Here is an 11398-nt window from a genome sequence, read left to right as displayed (position 1 = left end):
GGCGGTAACAAAGGCGGCGGTAGCGGCGGGGCCGCTCCGCGCGGTGCGAGCAGGGCGAGCCCGCACAGACCCGGGCCCGACGGCGTTGGGAGGGCCCCGCGTCCCGGCCCGGCCTCATTCGGCGGCGTGTCGAGAGGAAGAGCCGGCCGCCGGCCCCCTCGTCTCGCCCGCCCCCCGTCTCCTCCCCTCCGCGGCCGATCCTCCGCCCCCCTCCCCCTCCTCCTTCTCCTCCTCCTCCTTCTCCTCCTCCTCCTTCTCCCGCTGGCGGCGGCGGCGGCTTTCTCGGCCCCGGCTGTCCGCTTCTCCCCGCGGCTTCGCCTCTCACTGTTCAGCGGGAGGCTGCGCGCCGCGCCGGCGAGGACGGTAAGAGCGGCGGGGCGCGGCGCCGGACCGGGCCGGGCCGCGGCTCCGGGTTCGGTGGGAGCGGCGGGGCCCGGGGCTGAGCACCGCCCCGCAGCCGCTCCCCCTCTTGTTGCGGAACCCCCTGCGGCGGAGGGCGGGCGGGGGGCTCATCCCGCCGGGCGCTGCCCCGTGGGGAGAGGGCGGGTGGAGCCGCCGGGTGTGTGCCGCGGGGAAGAGGAGCCGGTTCCGTGCCCGCTCCCTCGGGGATCCGGCGGCGGGGCGGGCGAAGCGGTTTGAAATTCCTCGCTAATGTCAGGGGACGACATACGGCTGGGGTGAAAGCAGCTGGGAGGGCTGGCGGCTTAGCTACTCCGAGTTGTTTTCCCGGGTCGGTGAGGAGTGTGAGCTTGCTCTGCTGGACGGGGATGGGGCCGAGCACATGGTGTTGCTGAGCCTCTGTCACCGCGCTGCCCCAGCTCCTACTGCTCTCGCGCTGTGATGCTTCTCTCACAGCTAGGGTAAGAAACGGAGCTGTTTCCTATGGTCCAACGCGTATACAATAGAGGTTAGAACTTTAAAAGACCGGGCGTGGGCACATCGGCGTCTCCCGTGCCATCGTAGTGTTAATTCGCATAGACCTCAGTTAGGGTGGTTTGCATGCTGATCCGCGCTTGTATTTAAAATCAACGGTATTTGTGTTCGGATACTTAACGGGTGGAACATCCTTTGTGCTTAAAATGACAATGCTTTTGTGTTTTTTAAGCAGGAAGATGACTTTTATCTATAGCGTAGACCTTTCATCTTTAGTGCAGACCTTTTTATCACATGGCTGTAAATGCGCTGTTTTTTAAGTCTGTTCCTTATTGGCTGGGTGGCTTTGCAGAGGTCACTTCGCAGTTTGACTTCGCTCCTCTGCTGAAATGCATCTCTTGATTTAATATGGTGCTGAGTTAGAGCTAATGCTTTCGTTTGACGTCTGTATTTCTGTGCCTTGAGAACCATGCTTTATAGAGCAGCTTGTTGGTGGTTCTGCCCATGGAGCCTGCTGGTTCTTGGTGCATGGCACATTGTGGGCATACAGGGTGCCATGTGTCTCACGTTGTGTCCTACTTATCTAAAGAAGTTTAGAGCTCTGAAAAGGTCAGTGTAATCCATACCACCCCAGCACACAACTGGCTTAGAATTAACAAAACACTTCTGAGCACTTCTGGAGCTAAATAAATAAATAAATGTACCTTATTCACTGATGTGGGATGGAAAGTGCTCTTCTCTTCTGAGAGTGGGCAAGAGCTTTTGCAAAGCTTCAGTGTGAGCAGGTGAGACAGACTGCTTCTGGTAACGGGGGCTGAGAGAGGTAGATGAAGGATCACTGGTAGACTCTGCAGGGACGGTGGTTGGTGTTTGCCATGGTGTGCTTTGGGGCTGTTAGAGCTTTATGCTGCCTCTGACAGGCATCCCATTTTATAGAGATCTGTAATTAACTAATTTTTCTTCTGTGGGTACAGCCTCTGCAGGCAGGAGGTAACAAGCAGGTGCCTGTGCACTCCTCACGGATCTGTAGTGTAGGTACATGTATACCAGGAACGTGTTTTTTGGGTGATCTATTGCCTTGATGGAACTGATAGCCCTGAGCTGCCCTTGTGCCAGGACATCTCTGCAGGTAATGAGAAAAACTTTGTCATGAGTCAAAGCTGAGAGAAGAATGGTGTTTTCCAGGCACATATAGAGCTCATCTGCTGTCGTTTTGCTGGAGTGGGTCCTGCCATGTCCTCTCTACCTGCACCTTGGGGCTGGTGACACTGCGGGTTGTTACTGGAGGAGCTCCATACATGTGTGGTTTTACAGTGGGCATGAGTTTTTTTGCTGCTAAAAGTTCACGTTATACTCCAAGATCTGGAGGAGTGACTTTCATTTAATGAGGCAAAAGTGTGTGAAGGTATGAAACATGACTCTATAGTAATTATGTTTTGGTTGCTCAGAGCTACAGAACCTATTTGAGATATGGTGCTGACATGAAAAAGCATAATGCACAGAAGGCTTCCTTTTGTATGTATGCTTCTAAAGTTGGTCACATATTTCACTGTACTAATTGATATCCAGTCTAATTATCATGGGATATCTTTCACATGTTAACTATAGTGGAATGTGCAGTGAACTAAAGCCCTGCCCAGAGCTGGATGTCATATCTTTGAGCTCTGGTTCTGGAATGTCTCTGGTGTCTCTGTGGCTCATGCTGGGTCTTGGTTTCCATCACAGCTCTGCTCTGCAAGACAGTAGCCTCAAGTTAATCATTGTGAATTAAAATGAGAGATAAATGTGTCAGCTGCAAGGTGCTTTTGTTTCAGAAGGACAAGTTCTGTGAAGTTAGAAGAACTGGCTTGTGAAGTCCACTAGGCTGAAGACCTATAGGTCTATGGATTTGGGGGGGGGGGAAGTATGTTGGATTGCCTTAAATGAAAGGTATAACATCTACTCAGAATCTGCACTTTAAGTGGGAGGAAAAGTTTGCCAAGGAGACTGTAGACCTTACTGCAAGAGAGTAAGAATCTTGAAAAAGATACCACAAGTTACCAGAAAACCTGTAAGAAGTGAAGGAGGGAATTGACTGTCAGTGGGCAGAAACTGAAGGAATAACCTGTATTTCCAAATGCTGGATTGTGAAGAAATTTAACAGAGGTGGGAGGGAAGAGAAGTAGGGTTTGATACTATGAGGACTGGGCTGTAGTTGAAGGATACGTGACTTGAGCAATTCCAAAATTAGCCACTTATGGCCAGTTTCCTATGGAAATGAGGATTTGAATATAGGAGCAAGACAGTGTGACAAATAACAAAAACGAATGTCTAATGCCTGTTTCAAGATTAATGCTGTCAAGGAAAGGAAGCAGAGATATTTGTTGTAGGACTCTGAGAGGGTTGCTGCAGATTGTTGGAGCCAGGTATGAAAAAGAGTTGTTTGTTGTCTGTCAAATTGGATGTAGTGGCTGTGATAGCAGTAAAGCAAAATAATTACACTTGTGTTTATTTTATAATGAGAGAAGAATGAAATCTATTCACACTTCTTGCTCTGGTCTTAATAACATTCAAGGATTTAGAGCAAATTTGGAATGGAAAAAGTAATTAAATACCCAAAGATAAGTGGAAAACAGGATAAAATGCATCGTGGGTTTGCTACAATTAGGTCACGGAAGACTAAAGGAGTATTATTACTGGATAAATACTGAATGTTGTAGACAAAAGGAGTAGAAGATTTGAGTTCTGCAGTGCTACACTAAGAATTGGAAATAGGAGGATTGGCTTAAAAAAAATGGTGAGATAGTATAGGGAGACACCAAAAAAGACGTTGGGACTGGCTGCATGGATAGAATTGCTGCTTGGGGTGGGTATTGCTGGGGGGCTGGTCTTCTTTCCTTCATACCAGCTGAGATTCATCTGTGTGAAGGGTGATTGCTGATGAGGCGAAGTAAGGGAGCATAGTCAGCATTGAGGAAGGTTGGATTGTTGCACAGGAAGACTTGAATGTCTGTGATGACTGAAGCAATAGGAATGAGAGGAAGTTAAATAACTCTGAAAGTGAGATTATCTGCTGAGTGATTATTAACAGTGTATCTGCTATCAGCTGGGAGGTCATCCCTTAAAAAAGGCCTGCAGAAAAGGTCTTACATGCTGCAGTCAAACATGGATGACTGGTGCTGGGCAAAAATGAAAGCAAATGCGATGGTCACCAAGATCTCTTCAGTGGAATTTAGCGAAGGAGATTTCATATCAAGTGCTGTATATAGTTCTGGTCATTTGTGTACAGAGAAGATAGAACTCCAGTGGAACTTTTGGAAGGACATCCAGGCTACAAAGAGGGTGGACACAATCAGCCTGGATTTAGATGGAGACTAAAACTGAAGCTATGCTGGTTTTTATCTTAGTTAGGGCAGACAGGAGGGTAGCAGCTGCTTAGAAATTCCCTGGGGCAGATTCTTAGAGAAGAGGAGAGGTCATAAACTGAACTTTGTCTGTAATTGTTGATTAAAAGCTTGTCATACAGGAGGATGACTGGATGTCTTGTTGAATGAATGTTAGAATACATGTACATTGAAAATCAAAATGAGTTTCTCAGCTATCAGATTCTGGATACCCTCCCACCTATTTGTCTGTTAAGTCATAGTTTGTGTTGAAGTTTGTGTGTGACCTGTGAGGGAACCTGCTCAGGTAACTAATGCAACCCTAAGTTTGGTGCAAATCAACAGAAATAAAAAGTACTTCCATGTCAGAAGCATCGTGAGTGGATTGGCTGCTTTTTTTTTTTAATTTTTATTATTATTTCCTTAACTTTTTGAGCGACGAGAATAATCGTCCATATATAATAATAATATATAATATTCGTCCATAATAATCGTCCAATAATAGTCCAGTCACATGATGGTGAATGGAATTTTTAGCAAGTAAAACTCCTACCTATGCCATTAGTAGCTACTGCTTTTTCTTTTCTTTTTTTTTTTTTTTTTGTGTATAAAGGAATCAAAGTATAAATCATAAAATATTGAAGATAGTCACAAATTAAAATGCTTGGGACAGAAAGTGGAAAAGAGCAGGCTGGAGGTCAGGATGGGTGATGAACTTGTAAATAAGTAAGGGCTGTTCTCTCCCATCAGGTGGGTGCTTACATCCATCCTCTGTGCTGAGCCACACGAAGGCCAAGGAGGCCCAGTCACCAGGAACACCTGAAACATGAGGCATGGCAGCTCAGACACTTTGTTCAGGGTTTCCCTTCAGCTGAGGCTTGTCTGGTACAAACAGAAGGTGTGTACCTCATAGAAAGCCTAATGGAGGTGTATGTAATTTGAAGGCCCCACCGTGTTGACTTTGATCTACTAGAGCATTGGGGCCTGCCCATTTGTAAGCTCTCCTGTGGCTGGGCTTTGTAGACACAATCTGGCTTCTGGAAGCTTCAAGAGGACTCTTTAAAAAGGAGGAAGAATGTATGTCATTGGTGCGGATGCATCTTTAGGATGATTTTAAAAAAGTAAGATGCTTTGAGAATGTTTGTAGATCAAAGCGAGATCAGTGTCTTGATACTGTTTTATGTCTGTTTGTTTTGAATTTATAAGGCAGGTGTCTAACTTCCTTAGAAATAATCCAGCTGCAAACTCCTTTCTGCTGTAGTTTACTTGACTTTTAATAGTTCAAATTTTTAATGTTTGCTTTAAATACATGTGTTTTTCCCTTTTTCTTTTTTTTTTTTTCCTCCTCTCTTCTTGGGAGGAGCTGTGTAATGAGCTCAGTGTGCTGGCATCCCCCATAGGAAATAAACGTGAAAAGATTAGGTTGAACCATCAAAGGAATAATTTAACAATCCCAGGAAAAATTGAATTTATTGTCTTGGTAGCTTTTAGCATGTATTATGCTATTCACTTATTGTAGTGGTTTTTTTTTTTCACTTGCTCCTGTTGCTCTTTTATACGAGTGATGAGTATATCATTAAAAATGATGAGACCGGGGCTATCCTTCGCGTTTGTGTAGTGTCTTATTTGACAGCCTTCAAGTTCCAATGCTAATGGATGAGGTGGATAAGTTATTATTTCAGGTTTATAAAGGAGAGAATCAACCTAAATTTGAATGGCCTCCAGCAAATCAGAGAACTGAGCACACAACTCCTGATGCTTTGTTGAGTTCTTTAGAATCGCTCTAATAATTTCCTGTTACAAATCTGAGATCATGGTAAAGTCTGCATTAAGAAATGGGAGGAAATGTTTGAAGACTTTATTGGTCAGGGAAGATAACAGCCACATCCAGTATTGTCTGCAGCTCAAGCAAATGGAAAGGAGTATCCTTCTTGCTGTTACTGCTGTGTTCATGGTCAGACTGGGAAGCAGATAAATCACAGAATCATAGAATGGCCTGGGTGGAAAAGGACCTCAAAGATCATCTAGCTTGAGCCCCTCTGCCATGGGGTTGGTTTGCCAACCACTAGAAAAACTAGAGAAATGGATTGGAGCAAGGGGGAGTTGTTTAAAGAGATGGAGATGTATCCTTCCACTTGTGCATGCTCCAGGTTTTAAGAGAGACTGTATTCAAGAGTTTTGGAAGGACTGAATGAGCAAAGCAGTGAAAAGAGAAATGACAGAATTGCTTGTGATACACTTGAACTCAGTATGTGTATTAATGTGTGTTTGAATTAAACTGGAAAGCTCATGTTTTATTCATCACTGTGATGTAACTGTGGGATAGCTATTACTGGTTGGGGTTGCGCTATTTAGAAGAACATATCTGAATATAGAGAGGGTACAGTGAGGAAGGAACAAAGCAGAACATTGCCGTAAACTGCGGGAGGACCTTTTAGGCATGAGCATCTGCCAATTACATGGCATTTTGCATAGCTCACAAGCAAAGCAGAGGAAAAGAGAAGAATTGCGGGAAGAAGAAAGGGGAAGAAAGATTGTTCCGCAGCCTTCCAGTGCTCACTGGTACCTTTCTTAAAGATTTCCACCTGGTGTTTTTCTGTATCTTTCCCTTGCACAAACAGGAGCTTAAGAAGCGTCTTCCCTTGTGAAAGGGCAGTGGTTGCTTTTTCTATAGTACCCCTACACAGTGTTTGGCAAACCTGTCTTAAATAACCACCCAAATTCATGAGTGGACTCAGACCTTTGGATTCAGAATGACCTTTGTTTGCTGTTGTCCTTTTCTATTTGACAGTTTTATCAGTGTGTGCTACTCAGGGAGGTCAGTGCCTTCCTAGAAATGAAACTGTTTCTCTTGTGTGTGCTGGTGCATTTATGTATGTGCAGCTTAAACTTGGGTGTAGGAGAATTGTTTAAATTGTTGGGTGAACAGTCCTTGAGATGATAATATACATTTAGAAAATGCATATGTATACATACGTACATGTATCTTTTGTGATCTGTTTGCCACTGTTACTTCTCCTGTTCACCCTCAGTAGTTTGGATTACTAATAAAAGCACCTCATCACTTTTCATGCATAAACCCCTGTGAGACTTATGTTTAGAAAAAGTCAGGCTTAATACCAGTGTTTCTAAGTCAGTCACATAGGTATGGGTAGTTAAAATGCAATGGATTTCACTTCTATGTTGAATTTAGTTGCACGTTTCCTACTTGTTTTGCCTTTCTAAGCTGTGACATTGCTTAAGTATATTGCTGTTGAGCTCTTTGAGTGAGTTACTTCTGTGTGTTGAACAATAACTGCGGTGAGTGGCAGTACTGAATTAATTTAAGTGGTAGGCAGTGTGAATGGGAATTTATGGAATGCTTTCACTCAATTTGGACATGTTATTTTAAACTAATTCCATTAACTAATACCTTCTGTTGAGAAACTAGACTCCCAGTTCTGTAAGACATGAAATTTCTGCAGTGTTTCTGGAAATGTATGGGGAATAACTGCAGATGCACAGTTCTGCTCACTTAGGTTTTTCTTGCAAGACCACAACACAAGCTTTGCTGAAGGCTTTCTGATGCTTTCATCAGTTCTTCCTTTATTTATTGTTACTATAGTTCTGATCTTGTAATGTTTGGTGTGCAAGTTCAAGGGATTATTCCCACTGTGGTATTGGGTCTTAATTGAGCAAATTAAATGATGTGTATTAGGTTAAGCTTCAGCAGTTGTAGCTGAAGTGAATCCCACAAATCTTTGTATATTTAAAGCCACACATTTCAGCCTTTTTTCCTCCTTTCTTCCTGTTTGGTAGACTGTAAGGGAAAGAAACTGACTCTAGTGGAGCAGAGCAAATAGGAATGCACAGTGTAAGCACTTGAATTTGGAGAGAAAATGTTTTCCTCTGACCTTTGCTATAATGGTTTAAGATATTCACTAGTGATTGTCTTAAGGTGTGTATATTTAGAAACAAATTTTAATAAGGAGGTTATAAAAAATTATATAGCAAGCTCACGCTTTCAAAAAGTTTCTATTTTGGAATGCAATCTGCTTTTTTTTTTCCTGTTTAATTGAAAGATGTTCAGTGTCATTTCATTCTTCCTTCCATCTCCATCCCTTCCCCATAAAACAAAACTTGCAGTCTTTAAACAAAAGTGTCTTTGTTTTTACATTTGTTTTATGAAGTCACTTTAATCCTTTGGGAAAATCTTTCCTCTCACAGGAAGAGGGGGAGAAAAAAACCTCCTAAAGCCAAAAACAGCAAGTCTGCTACCAGACATAACAGTGTTTTGCTATCTGAAGAGCAACAGATTGCACACAATAATCTATTTTTCATCTTAAAATGAATGAAAAAGTACTGTTGCAGAAATGCACACAAATGGGCATGTGTCTTTCAATCAGCAAATGTAAAATCAAGAGGACTTGGGGCAAAAATTTGCTGCAGGCCTTTCTTGGAGCTACTTTGGACCCTCACCAGTGGGGAGGAAACTTTTAAAAGTGATATTTCAAAGCTCCTCAAAATAAAAATCAAATGCTCTCTTCTGGACTTTCTAATGTGTAGATCCCACTTTATCCTGAAAACCTTCTTGTTTGACATCTCCAGGCTGTTCTGATGCTGTGGCTGGGGTTGTGAAGCCATCCATCCTAATTTTCAAAAGACAGCTGCTACAGTAGGCAGATGTGCAAATTACCCTTTACTGATCTAGGAGCCTGGCAACTGACAGGAAGCATTAGCAAGTGAGAGAATGAACCATAAAGACCAAGAACTATGTGAAATATCACCGTGCTAATTTGCCTGCATAGGCTTTATTCAGAAAATATGCTAAAGAACAGGAATGCTGATGAGATGGAACAAGATTATTGCAGCATGCCTTCCCTTAAATGTAATAAGAATGCAAAATTCTGCCAGTGGCTTATTCCTCTCAACCACCTGTCTTGTTACAGGGATCTGGAGGGATCAAAGATAAAGGGAAGGAGTGTGAGTAGGCTCCGAATGTGAATAAAAAATTAAGGAGGTCTCCCTTGAGGCCAGGAGGTAATGGTTTATTTTCTGTGAATTAGAAGATCAGGGACCTGACTGAAACCATGGTATAATACTGATCTAGGGGGCACCTTTGTAAGCATTTGAAGAATGTGGAGTGTGGTGCTTCTGAGGCATACCTCACCTAGCATCTCCTTACATCTCAGGCAGTTCACAGTTGGTTTGTCTGTAGCGTGATGGTGAAGTCACATGCTGCTTCCTGAGCTTGTTTTTGTGCCTTGGCTCTGCAGGTACCCCTGCTCATCTTTCTGGTGCCTGGTATGGGAACTGTGAGGCACTGGGGCATTTTGGAGTAGTATGTGTACCACTTGTGTAGAGGTATATGCAGAGATGCTTGTATTAATGCTCACCTTGCACTTGATCCATTTCTAAGTGGTCTTCCTAAAGACTAGACTAGAGAATTTGAGGCTCTGGGGACATAGAAGCTGAATTAACTCATGCTTAGCTGGCTAAACAGCAGTGCTTGGCCTAAAATGCAAGAGGCCAGGTGCACCAGGAGAAGCTTTGCCCCCCATCAACTCTGGGTTTAATAAGAGGTTGTTTTTTTTATCTGAGCTTCTGTTATCTGCAAACTGTTACAAAGGTGTCAGACGATGCTCTTCTGACTATTGGAATCAACTCATTTGTTTTCCATATTACTTCTGTGTCCCTGTTACTGAAAGGGCTTGGTGTGAGGCACCCTGCCCATGCTTGAAATCAGATGTGTGCTCCACCTCCAGTGTATGTTTCATTGCATCCTCTATCACTGTGATCCTTACTAACCAAATGCTACTAATGGCAGTAAGCTTACTTTGCAGCCAGATATCACGGTGTAATTCTACGATGGCATTTCAGTGCTGTGAGACAGCAATGTGGTGCCCACTGCTGTGCTCTGAACATGAGAAGCCACTGTCCAGGTGGGACAGGAAGACAGGGAGACAAACAGTGTGTTGACATGAATTCTATTTTAAATTGTCTGTCTGGTGTTTTCTGCTACTATTCACATGATCAAAATGTATAAATACACTGTTTTAATTTCAGAGGTATTTAGCAAATACAGTAATTGTGGAAGAGCATTTTTATGTGAAGAACACTAGTGTTATGGCAGTAGAGATAGAGATCCTGTCTAATGCAGTGCTAGCTGCTGTGAGGTTCCAGACCTTCTACTACCTCTTTCCCATGCTTCAAACTTCTACTAATTTAAAGTTGAATTTCTAATGAGAAACAAAACCTGTTCCTTAATCAGTGTGACTTGTTTTTATGGAATACTTCATTCAGTTTGGTGCAAATTGTGAAAGCTGTCTACTATTTGCAAATAAAGCCCACTGTTTTCAGTGTAGAACCGGACTGAACAGTGCCTAGGTTTTCCTCCAGTTAAATGCAGTCTGGTACCACAGTGTATTGAACTGCAAGAAGCAGTAAAATAGTTCTATCCTTTATTGTAAGTAATCCTTTTTACATTACAATTCTGGAGTTGTAACTGTGAGTTTACCACCATTTTCTTAACGCCCTTCTTTTATTAGGCAGTATGCAGAGCACTTATTTTGGAATGGAGAACGTGTTCTTTAGCGGAGCAGTCACCTGTGGATAAGGTTTCTTTCCTTTATGTGAAATTGTTTTGTGGAGTTATACATAGTTGCACAGTTCTTGCTAGGCTGGGACTTTCCTGAAGTCAATGTCAGTGCTTATTCATACTTGTAGACGGTTGTGATCCCTGACAGTGAGATGATACACCTGACTTTATAGGTTCATAGGTACATTAGGTTGGAAAGGACCTACAAGATCATCTAGTCCAACCATCCTCCTATCACCATCCCTACCCACTAAACTACTAAATCAAATTCCTTAGCACCTCATCTAAATGCTTCTTGAACAGCGCTAGGGTTAGTTCTGTTTATCTTGCTTATCATGTCAAACAGCTCTCGTAGTTATTATCCATGATCTACCTTTCTCTCATGATATAATAAAAGAATAAACAAGAACATAAGAAACTGGTTGCAACTGTACAAAATTCACTGGGACTCGCAGTGAGCACTGAGCATTCTCCAGGAGTGGGTTGGTAAATACATGGAGAAGGCAATTATGGTGCTGGAGTATGGCTGGGTTCCTTCTGGCTGCTGGGCTTTGTACCTCTGAAAGCTCCTGAGAAAGCAGGGAGT

At 43.1% G+C, this 11398-nt stretch overlaps 1 protein-coding gene across 1 annotated transcript in view; it reads left to right on the top strand.

The window, feature by feature from the left end:
- Nucleotides 1-332: 332 nt before the first annotated feature.
- Nucleotides 333-11398, top strand: part of FAM110B (family with sequence similarity 110 member B) — a 102136-nt gene continuing 91070 nt past the window's right edge. The window contains exon 1 of the mRNA XM_065751918.1: nucleotides 333-363. The gene's annotated coding sequence lies outside the window, so the exon portion shown is untranslated. The remainder of the gene's footprint in view (nucleotides 364-11398) is intronic.

Source organism: Cyrtonyx montezumae, unplaced genomic scaffold (genome assembly GCF_038088225.1).
Source record: "Cyrtonyx montezumae isolate F1298 unplaced genomic scaffold, pur_monq_1.0 scaffold_8, whole genome shotgun sequence".
Classification (NCBI taxonomy): Eukaryota; Metazoa; Chordata; class Aves; order Galliformes; family Odontophoridae; genus Cyrtonyx; species Cyrtonyx montezumae.
Note: the sequence above shows the minus strand (reverse complement) of the source record. Positions and strands in the feature narration are given on the sequence as shown.